Below are 12,290 nucleotides of genomic sequence, written 5' to 3' on the forward strand. Positions count from 1 at the left end.
GGTGAATCATCTCTCTCTGTCCTCATCTCAATTCCCAAACCTTTTGCTTTACTTTCTCTTTCCCATTCCTGGAGGGGGAAGGGGTGAGTGAGTGGCTATGTGGTGCTTACCTGCCCTCTGAGCTCAAACTATGCCACCTACCCTCTCCCATTTTACTCCTACAATTAAAACACGCACTATTCTGGTTATGTGACACATTTTACAAAGTGAGGGGGACTGCATATTTATATATGTGTGAATCTATTTAAGATGGGGCATTTGTTTGTTTCACATCTCTAGCCCAATGCAGTAAACCAAGACTGGGGCCAAAGCAAGTATTTTACTATCCAAGCTGGACTGACTATATGGTGCTGATGCATAATAAACAAGACACAGTGACACAGTTGTTTTCAGCTTGTGATTTGAGGAAACCTGGGATTTTGATGGCAACATCCAAAGACCATGAAAAGACTGTTTTAGAAAGCAAGATCATTATGTTCTGGTTCCCTACATGGGAGTCCACATCACCACTGGAGGACACTTAGAAAAACTCATGCTCAAAAAGCTTGAAGATCACTGAACTAGCACGTCACAGACAGGGAGGTCTGCTCTCAAACACAGAGCAACGTTGCCCCTTCTGTGGATGTTTTTGCCTGACAACAGGCAGTTCACTCTCATATTTATCAGAGAAGTATCCTGCACCGTACCAGGCAGCGTGATCGACAGACTCCTTGGGGCAGGAGCACAGGGGAAGCCTGGGTGCAGGAATGACCGAAGTGAGGTGTAGGTAGACAAAGGGCTGAGGAAACCTGTGCAACGTGGCAAGAGCTGTTGAGCAGAAGCAGCATGAAGAACAGTTCAGACAGAAGTGTAAGAAGCATTTGGCAGAACAGAAGAAGGTAGAAGACCTGGGAATTTGGCAAACAAAACCCAAGACATATAAAGAGGGTATGAAGTAACTGACTGAGAAGAAACCCTTATTGTAACAACCACCCAATTCTAAAGTTTTGAAATGGTTCCTTTTAAAAAGTCTTCTAGAGTCTGTTTTCACTCTAGGTAACACTGAAGACCAGTGGTGTGACCTGAACTACTAAACAGAAAATGAGTGATTTTTCTTAAATGGAAACTAGAACTTCACACAGTGTCTTTCATACTTAGTATGTAACAAATTGCTTTAAATACTGGCAGGCAAACAACCATTATGCCCTTAAGACCTCACACATAATAATACATCGCATTTTTATAGCGCTTTTCATCTTCCAAGTGCTTTACAAACAACTCATTAATTTCAACCAATGCACCTGCAAGGTAGATAAATATCTGCATTGTAGGTGGAGAAAGACATAGAAAATAGAACAGCTTATCCAAAGTCATGCACACCACCTTCCCCAAATCCCTACTTCCTGGCTTCTAGGCCCATGAAGGACCTGAGCCCCACACTGTATTGAGATCATACCTTCTCTTCAGTCACACAGCTGTGTGTCTTACTGTGATAAGGGCAGCGGTAGACTAGCAGGAGAACCTCCTGTTTCCAAAGCAGGCGAGTTCCCAAGGACCAGTAGCTCCCACCAGGACCCCAGAAGGTGGAAAGGCTATGAGACACCAAGGTGAGACTCACAACGTAGCTTCTCAAACTGATTTGCCACTGAGCAGTGAGCTGAGAAAGCCTATGTGCTGCAAAAGCCTCTGCCTCTGTCCCTTATTTATTTCAATCGCTGCACAGTCTCCAGGGCAGGAGATTCCTACAATTCAGACAACAGAAACCTGAAGCCTGTTGCCTCTGAATATTGTCACAATGCAAGAAAACAACCCCAACTTCACTCCCCAGGTGTTCTCTATCAAAAACTTGGAATGAACTTTGTCTAGTAAGAACAGTAATTCCCTTGCTGGTGACTGAAAAAAATCTTAATATGATTATAACACAGAATTGCACTTTTACCTTTTTGACTTTTGAAAAGATCTGATTTTTTTTAATGCCTTTTTTTAAAAAAAAACAAAACACCAAACCCTCAGAAATACTAGGAATGTCAAATCTGGAGCAGACAAGGAGCCTGGAAGATGTGAACTGTAATATAATAGCCGTACTGTGCTACAGCAGACCTTATATTCCCTTACACAGAGAAAAATAAATTTGGAATTCTAGTAATAATGTCTTTATTTCAGATGTTTATTAGTCACTAGATTTAAATAAGTAAATCTGAGACTCCTCATCTGTTCAGTCTTCACATTCACAAATACAGAGCTTTACAAGTTCTCCAGCCACTTCAGTTCCTCAGGGTAAACAGATCATGTTTAAACAAATAAGTAAGTCAGACAAACTGTTACAATAACAGAAAAACAAAAAGTAGTTGAAGACAAATTTTTCCACACTTTTTCTTAAGATATCAAGGAAAATATTCTCTCTACGAGTAATGGTATAACATGTTAGGTAAACATGAGCAGTAAAAGATCAATGAACAAGAGCAAAATATATGTAGCTCAGAGAGTAATTAACATGTTCTGCCTGCTTGTCCAGTTGACCTGGACATAAAAGCTAGAATAGGAAGGAAGAAGCAGCTTTTAATTACTCTTCCTCATCTTAATTTTTTAAACTTACAAAAGAAAAAAACAAACAAGGCCACACAATCCAAAAAACCATGAAGAAACAGCTCTTGATTGTTAAGAAGAAACTACATGTTCCCCACATTTAGAAGAATTTAAATATAATTATTTCATTGCTTTAAAGTTGCCTTGTGCCTGACTGCCAACTCCTTGCTTTCTTAAAAAAATATGTCAAATTTACAACCCCTAATGAAAATAAAGGCATATAAGAGCAAACTAAAAATAAAACATACAGGAAATGCAATTAAATTTAATTACATTGAAAGCTAACATTCACTCCGCAATCATAAAAAATTCTAAAAACATTTTCTAAATAAAAAAATCCACTATGATAATATGCCACAGCTACAATAATATACAATGTTTATATAATACAGTTTTTCCAACAGAATGAAACATATTAAAGAGAACCATGCAAGAACAAAATTAAAATATGCAATTTTATCCACTAAACTCTGGAAGCATAAAAATGATTATGTAGTTAAAAAAAAACCCAGACCAACATAATAACACTAGTGCTGCAAGATTTTTTGTTATTTTGTTTAATAACTTGTCACTTTATTTGTAAGCAGTAATCAAGAGATGTCAGAGTAACTTCTGTAGCTGCCTGTGCTCTTGCTCTTTGTTGCTTCTGTTTCCAGTCTAGGTTTAATAGAAAATTTTCTGCTATCGACAAACTAATACCAGATTTTACCTGTGGTGAGGTACGCTACCCATCAGTACAAGGGGATACTACATAAAAACAACAAAGAAAATTAAAAAAGCAGGAGGTGAGGCCTGAACAGTTTTCTTTCAATTCCCTTGGGAATCATGGTACTACAGGTCTTAGATTCCCAGGCAGAGGGGATCATGTTCATCAGTTACAGCAGCTCCTCTGGGCCTAAGTCCAGGTAGACTGCTTGTCTAAACTTGATGAAATATAGGCGCCATCAGGTAACAGCAGTGGTCAGGGAGGCTCCAGAAATGTGTAACTGAAAACTAAAAAATGAAATTAAAACACTGCTCTAGCCTAACAGCCTCTTTCTACAGGATGCAATAACTGTAAGGCAGAGAGTGTACCACATACAGACCGCTCCTTGTATACATTCTCTTGCTTTTTCACATATGTAATACAAATGTTAGACCAGGCACACAAGTATATTTTAACAAACACTGACTTTTAAATGGAAATACTTAGAAAAGAAACCACTGTGACAAATGCACACAGCTTGAACAGGCACAACATCAAAAAAAGGAAAAAGCAATGGCCATGTAACCCACTCCCCCTCCCACTTCATTACTTCAAAATGTTTTCAAATTAAATTTTAATGCTAATAAATATTGCTAGATCGACAGCACTGGGATGTGGTGTCTAGAAGCACTGCAAGCTATCCAGGGTTGGCACATCATCACGTTAAACTGTCAAAGAGAAGAAGAGGCAGCAAGTCTCTCTTGCCAGTCGTGCATTTCCCAGTGCTATAGGAATATGCTTGTTTAGGAGTGGGGGAGAAGGAAGAAGGAACAAAAAAAAAAAAAAAAAAGTTATATAATCCTGAATTGAGAAGATCATTGTAATTAGGGGTCCTACAGGTGGTTCTAGCACAGAAGACGCCTTTTACAGACTGCATACACGAGCAAGCACTACTTCAAAATCATAGCATGCAGTGGACCAGCAGAACTGTCACTGAAGAATGCTCAAAAACTTCTAAGCTTTACCTTAAATTTCCTAATGATTCACAACTGTCACAACCAGAACATCAAGTCTAGTACACCTGAATATAGTGGAAAGAGAAACCAGGTTCAATTTTAGGACACAGACCTCAGCTGCAGCTTTAGCACCAGAACAGGTTCATAACTAGAAGTAGCTTGTCTTCCAGCAGAAACCCAGGTCTCTTCAGAATAAAAAAAGAAAATACCATGAGACTACAGAAATACTTTTATGGTACCCTCAACCTTACACTCCAACTCTAGCTATATGTAGAAAACCATGCAAGAAATGAGAGGAAGTGTGCCTGACTGGCTCAGTTTGGTTTCCTCTGCACAGCTAGAGAACACCTACAACACACAATTCCCAAACTTTACAGATATGTAGTATGTTGGTTTTATGTACACCTTCAATGCAGCTTCTGATCTAGGTAGGATAATTCAGTGCAAAAGCTTGAGTAAAAGGAATATGTTATCTAAAACTAGAAAGCCACTTCACATATGTCCACTGTTAAACTGCGCGTTCGCGTCTGGTAGCTTAGGAGCATCAGGCATTAGGGCAGCCTCAGGCCCTGTTTCATCCTGCTGATATCACGCTGTCACTAGACCCACCACAAATTACTCCCTCAGCACTACACTTTCTCCATCCATCAGCTAGTGCTCATGATTTCAGTGCCTTGTGTCTGCTGTAGCTACCTGTGCTGCAAGCTCTTGGGAGGCAAAAAAATATTGTATACTATATGCTCATAGGGCATCTGATCGTGTGATTTTTGGATAGTGGAGTTATCTTTTCTAACATACAATATAATTCACAATTTGAGGTCCAGAATTTATTTAGGGATGATTCAGACCTTCATTCTTTCTCTTCAAATACTACATATTACAGTAAACAAGCTTAGAAGCCACCAGAGACCTGTGATATATTCTACCCCTATTCCTGATGTTTTAAGTAACAGAACATGCAAGGACCAAGAAGCCAGAGACTTCACTTGCAGTTCAATCATGTATGTAGGCTTGGCAGAGTCATCTGTATTTTTTTCTTTTCTTTAATTAAATCTCTAGAGAAGTGGTATCCTTTATATCATTGATTTGCTATATGAGTAGAGGAGCTTAAATCATTAATCTGATTCTTTGCTGAGCGACACTAAGATTTGTATGTTGGTTAACACTGCATTTATGAGCCTGAGGAGACCTACCCCTTCAGTAAGACACAAATTTTGCCTTTTGTGCTGCCCAAAGCCAACACTAAACTTTACACCTGGAATTAAAATCACAGACATGACTTTCCATTTCAGACTTTCCACCCTATTATGCAGTATTGTGTTGAGCCTTTGCTTCTATACCTGAAGCCAGGTAAGAAAATGCCAGACGAGGGCAACAGCCTCTGGCAGGTGATACCGAAGTTGTGCGTGCAAACAAGGGTGTGCTCCTTGCTCACAGACATCCCCACATCTAACTCTGAATACTGAGAGAGCACTGTAAAACCCACTTTGGAAACATGACAGCAAGCCAAGTCCCGATGGTGGGGCATCCCAGTGTTTTGGTAGAGGCTTTCCCAGAGCTTTCTGGTATCTCCCTTCAGGGTCAGTAGCATATACACAGAGCTGGACACTAGCCCTTACAAAGAATCACACCACCAGAGTGGTGAGCTGCTGCAGACAGTGGAAAAGTTTCAGAGCTCTGCAATGGAAACGGAAAAAGAAAGCAGCTCCTTTCTGCTTATGGAAGGGTCCAGGTAAGCTGTACGGAAAACTCCGCAAAATGAAAAGTGATACCTGTAAAATACATTGTTAAAGAAGTTCAATTTTGCCTGAAGGATAACAGCTAGGCTACCTCACTTAAATGTACCTGTCCAATACATTTATCACAGACTAAGCACTGGCAGTTATAGGACACTGCCTGGGACTTGGTCACCCAAGATATGAGGCACACAGAGCAGAGAAAGCATTCACAAAAGGCTGAAACTAAGTACTCTTCAGAAACGTGTCATGAATTTTGTCTCTATGTGGATTTTAGTTATAACTGCAATGGTGATGCTCCAGCACCATGTCAACAGGCACCTTCCTACAAAGACTTTGGAACAAATATCTACATGAGTAGGCATGGGCCAGTAAAGCTGTTGATGTAGAAGAAAATGTTGAGTATCAGCAGCGAGCCAATAATTAAAAACACTCAGATAATGCCTAATGTCACTTATACAGATCACTTAAATATGCAGTTGCACATGAAAACACTGCTGCTGTGTAAGCCGCCCTCCCTCCTGCATCAAACCGGATGGAGGAGTTGCTGATGGAACACAGCCTACACCACGGCGGCTGGTGTTCAAGCAGATCAACAAGTTGATCCAATTCACACCATAGCTGGACATCTGCTAATGACTTTCCTTTGCTTAAAGGCAACCCTAGCTAATGCTGATTGAGAAACCTAAGCTCACAGGGAAACCACACCCTACAAATCCACCCTCAACCAGAACTGATGGATCTTGTCAGAACAAAGGCTCTGTGTGCTGCCAACAATACATTACCTCTCAACTGAAAGAAGAGAACAATTAAACACTTTATTGAAGGGGGAATATTTTTTCTCTCGTGCCTCAATCCATGAAAGTGCATGTCTCCCCCCGAGTTACTCATTGCTGCACTGTTGAAATGGGAATAATTCCCTGTCTGCCTGATTATTTTCAAGACAGGGATGAAACTACCTTAGGATCATTTGAAAAATGTTAAAAGTGTACTACAGTCAAATGGTTTGAACTTCCACCATGCATCATTTGCAGCTGATAATGCTAATGTTAAATTCTGGAGACATGAGTCTGTCTACAAATTAATGGAAAATGTGAATTAATATTTTCTTCCAGTTAATTGCTCAGCTCATATATTGCACAGTGCAGCCAAGCATCATTTGATCTTGAAAACTCTCCTGCAAAAGTTTTCAATCACTTTTTCTCATCTGCCAAAAAGCCTCAGAATTACAAGACACGTTTCATTATGAGTCTGGAATACCAGGCAATGTTTAGTGAAGTCTCCCCAAAACTGTTATCTGTATATGCTATTGCCAATTTTTAAAAGAGCATTAGCTTAGAAGTATTGGAAGTTACCATAGGTGAGGATTAATTTTTTTGAGTTGTACATTTCTAAGCTACTTTTTAACAGTGAGGAAGATACGGATGAAGACATACTTTTAGGATTTGAATATTAACAGTGCTAAGATTTTTATGATTCATTCTTAAAATGAGAATAACCTCATATACGTTTAAGTTTATAGTTAAATACACTTATGAAAAGTTGAGATACAATTTTAAAAAAAAGTGTAACTCCTATTTCAAAACACATCATCAAAAAGACAGAAACAGATTGACTCAGCAGCATATGCCAGCTTAAAAAATCTGCCATGCATGCTTTGATTACAATAAAAATGGAAAATACCTTATTTTGAGCCCTTCTTTCACTTCATCTTAAAAATACTGAAAAATTTGCATTGCATGAAACCATGAGTTCGGCAAGGGCTGCAGACTAACAAAATGCAAGATATGGACCATGTGAATCATAAATACTGCTTGGTAAAAGATTCAGTAAAGTTTTTACAGAGAACTCGAGACAGGAGTCTTGTATTAGACAGTCATTAATGCTCCATCTTCTAACCCAAATGAACTCAATTTCTTAAGTTGGGTTCAATGCTTTATGTTAACACAAATTCCAATGCAGAGGAGTAAAAAACAGGTTCCTATCTGGACAGAATGCACAAACTGGCTAAATATTGATAAAGATCAACCTCAAATTAAGATTAAGATAATGAAAATACATGTCCCTAAAATACAGCTCAGTACCTTATTTTTCACAGGGGTGTCTCCTGCTTCCAGGAGGACCAGCAGGCACCCACAGCTGCATTCATAAAACAAAGCTGAGCACAGGTGTTTGATGAACAATTCTCAATAATGAATAAAAGAGAGGTAAAATAGAAGGAAATTTACACTGGGAGAAAGATACCTCAACTCAGTTATGACAGTGATTCTCCTAACTATTCAGAAAGTTCCTAGATTCCCTGCAGCAGGCTGTGTGGGTGAGGAGGTGACATGCTGGCAAGTCCAGGTTCCTGCCTACAGGAGTGGGTTAGCGATGGCAGTAGGGTATCAGAAACTGCTGCAAAAAAAGATTCCCAGAGAGTGAAGACAGTCCTTTTCCCTTGCAGGTGGTAGAAACTGCAATAGTTTTGGATAGATGCCATTAGGATAGATGTCATGTAACTGATTTGATCTTGACCACGTTTCTGGAAATCAACAAGACATGGAAATGGGGATTTGAAGAGATTTACAGCAGGCACTTGCTTTATTTATTTAACCACCTCCCAGATGGAGACTCCATAGCATGCTTTTGTGCACCAACATGCAGAGTTCAACATAAAATGGTAATTTAAAAGTTGACTATCATTTTTACATCCTAAATAGCAAAGCCATGTCTGACCATAAAGAAAAACACTATGTAAAATTGCTTGTATGCACTCTACCTAAAGGAGTAAAGCAAATAACTTCAGATTGCCTCAGTCACTTGCTATACCTTCTTCTCTTAGTCCACCCTCTGCAGGGTCTAAACTAATATCTCTAACTTTTGTAATGCTTCAGAATAGTTTGGTGATTTTAATATAAATATCCTCCTGGATAAGAGTTTATTATTCCTTTAAAATACTCAATTTTGCCTAGACTAACTATGAGGCAAGTATAGATGAAACTCAACCATGCGTTACTGAAAAGATCCGTGAACCAAATTTGTGAGGTATATGGCCAAAATAAGAATGCTCTGTAATATAAAAGAAAATTAAAATTTTAAAAAAAGAAGAAAGACTGTTTTCTAATGAGACTCAGCACTTCCAGGCACATGGAGGTGTGAGGCTTTGAAGCTGTATCGTACAAAATCAAACTCTAGCTGTGTGCCCCCGATTTTTTTCAAAAAGGTTTAAAAACATGTTTATGTATCTCCTCTTCATTTTACTAATGGAGGGAAAAAGAGTAACATTCTCAAAAAAATTCTCAAATCAATAATTTCTAAAAGGCTCTGCATGCACAGAAGAAAAGTATCTCCCAACATCTCACATACTGTGGTGCTGGAGACAGCTACAGCTTCTATCTAAGAAGTTTCCAGGTTTATCAGTACCCATTTATGAGCCTCCATATGAATTTTCAGTTCTGCAAGGGGCTTAACAAGGCAGCGTACAAGCCAACAGACAGCCCAAAACCACAGACTAGACACAAATGTAAGAGATGTATCGCACACCATCAGTCTACAGTGATTTAACTTTAAAAATGCCAGATAGATTATTACAGAATACTTATTCATTGTTAGAAATAGGGAAGCAAATGAGAAATCCGTTATATCAGTATTTAACAAAATAAGTAATTCATTCCACATGGGATGCCTTCTCATCAATTATCTTCCTATGGCTCAAAGTCCTGAAACTTCATTACAAGAAATTAGGGATTTCTACTCTACAGTAATTTACTTGCCTAAAATGAATAAATAAATAAGAAACTTCTATGCCTTAAACCATCTAAATGATATTTGCAGACATGCTGTTCTTTGATGTATTCTACTTTATTACCAATGAAGTATCACAGTACAGTACAGCACTTACTGTAATACCTGAAACTGTCATAATATGTAATTACACGATTTACAAGCCAGTGAATCACCATATAATCTGTACTATTTGTCAGTACAATCCATGACATGACACACCGATTCAATGTGGCTGTGTTCTGGATATTTCTTAGTTTTCTTTTAAAAAACAGTAAATACAACTCACACTTCTTTTCAAATACTGTACAAGAAAGGGTGGCAGCTAAAATGCAGTTTGACCCACTGCAAGACCATTCTGAAATCATGCCTTTGAGCATACAGAATTTCACAAGGTTTGTGCAAGCCACTCACATTACAAAGTTGTGTACCTTCTCCTTGGGTTGACAGTGCTGCAATTCTGACCCCAGAAAGACAGAGACTATTCAAATAAATTCCCAATATGCCAACTGAAAAGGCACAAACTGTCTTTTTAACTTCCTATAGGCTTTCATTTAACTTATTTCATTTTTTCAAATATAATAAAGATTTTTTTAGGCTAGCCTAAGTCTTTGCAATATGTGGAAGAAGTATTTAACCAGTATAAAAACTTCCAAGATCTCTGCTGTTTAAATGCACTTACCTAGAAACAGTTCCATAATAAATGAAACTTTCATCATTTATAAAAACATAACATCAGAAATATGAAAAAATATCACAAAAGAAGCTATAAAAAAAGTAATTTTCATTCAATTTATGTAGAATAGATTCCCTTAGGTGAACAGAAATCTAATTTAAATTACCTCAGTCTTTCAGTATTTTCAAATTAAATTATACTGAACTGTCCAATTCAGAGAAAATTGGATTTAGTTTAATCAGTCTTGTCTGAACTACGACGGTTTTGCTTTTTTAACTTCTGGAAATGCATATCCACTAGGGGAGCTGAACAAGGTTTGATGCCTGAAGGAAAGGTATGAAGTCTTAACAGATTTAAACGGTTTGGCTCTTTTAACTGGATGACAGACATGGGATTTCTAGGTGAGAAGGGGGCTGGAGGCAGTGTGGTACGGCATGGACACATGACTAAAACAATACTCGGAATAAAAAGGTTGCAGAACTGCTGGAGCAAATAATGAATAATAGTATGAAGCTGCACACTAAACTTCAACTGAGGTTCAAACAAAAAAAATCCATTGTGTGTATGGTATTATATACGAAGAAATGTGATCCTGTTCCACACACTCCACACACATGAAAGAGTGAAGGGTTTGAAAGCTGTTAGAAATAAAACAAATAGGAGACTCTGAAGGCTAAATGTTGCAGCTCTTCCCAGAGTTCAGCTGATGCTCAGATCAAACTGACTTCAGTCAAACTGAAACTTCTTTACCAACATGAGCCTTCACTACTGAAAAAAAAAAAAAGGAATGATGTGGCACTTCTGCTCTGCAAAATTCAGGATTAACTATGAAGAAAAAAGGCCTTTACATTTTCCAATGTTTTTCAAGACTGTGGGATAAATTAAAAAAGTACAGAAGATCAGTATGAGAAAAAGTGATTGAAATTTTGTTATGCCAGCTGTAAAACTTTGTAATATTATGCTTTAGATGAAAGCACACAGCATTCAGTTTAATGCTTAAATTAAAATTAATCTGGAATCACTCTGTCCCTTATTGCTATATTAAGTATTTGTTTAAAAGTTTTAAAAAATTGTTATACAAATCTTCCATCAAGATCATTACGAGTTATTTCCTTCTATTCACACATTTAAGATTTTACAACAGGAGTTAAAAACAAACACTCACAGACTGGTATGGCCCAAAGAACTTCCAATCTTATTTAACACAGGACAATAAAACACTGAGGGGAAGGAATGAGAGGTAAATAACATTATGCCAATAAGATGATGCTTTTTTTCAGCAAAGTACAACATCCTGTATTAATAAATCAATATCTATAATAAGACACATAGGAGTGAATCACTTGTGAAAGGTTAAGGGGTAGAAAAGGTGCTTTTAGGAGGACCTTGGAGTATGAGGGATAACAGGGCCTGAAAAGCCATTATGTACACTGACATGCCAACACGCAAAAAGTTCTGCAGTTGAATGGGTTGGCAGAAGAAACATGTTTACTTATGTCAGACTACTTTTTCTGTCAAGCACTTAAATTGTAACAGCAAAAATGATCACAGCAAAACTACAGCAAAATACTCCAGCAGCCTACCCGTATGTGCGGGCCTCGGGACTGCTCGCTGCTGAGGCGGCAGGTGCCGTCCCGCCCTAGCGGTGCCAGCCCGGTGAGGAGGCCGGGCAGCCTCACGCTCCAGCAGAGCGCCAAGGGCGCACACACACACACTAATAAAATTCGAGACTTAACAGTTGCGGCCGACGCTGCGGGACGACGCTGCGGGTCCCCACGCCCTGCCGACACCCCTCCTCCCGCCCCGGGACGCCTTCCCGCGCTCCGGCTGCCTGAGCGGTCTCTCGC

General features: G+C 38.7%; 1 protein-coding gene across 1 annotated transcript in view; it reads right to left on the bottom strand.

Annotated features, from left to right (window-relative positions):
- The window catches only part of METAP1D (methionyl aminopeptidase type 1D, mitochondrial), a 41,839-nt gene extending 38,470 nt beyond the window's left edge, over nucleotides 1–3,369 (bottom strand). The window contains exon 1 of the mRNA XM_026852450.1: nucleotides 3,275–3,369. The gene's annotated coding sequence lies outside the window, so the exon portion shown is untranslated. The remainder of the gene's footprint in view (nucleotides 1–3,274) is intronic.
- Between the last annotated feature and the right edge of the window lie 8,921 nt (nucleotides 3,370–12,290).

Source organism: Athene cunicularia (assembly GCF_003259725.1).
Source record: "Athene cunicularia isolate RWA chromosome 7 unlocalized genomic scaffold, athCun1 chr7_part1, whole genome shotgun sequence".
Classification (NCBI taxonomy): Eukaryota; Metazoa; Chordata; class Aves; order Strigiformes; family Strigidae; genus Athene; species Athene cunicularia.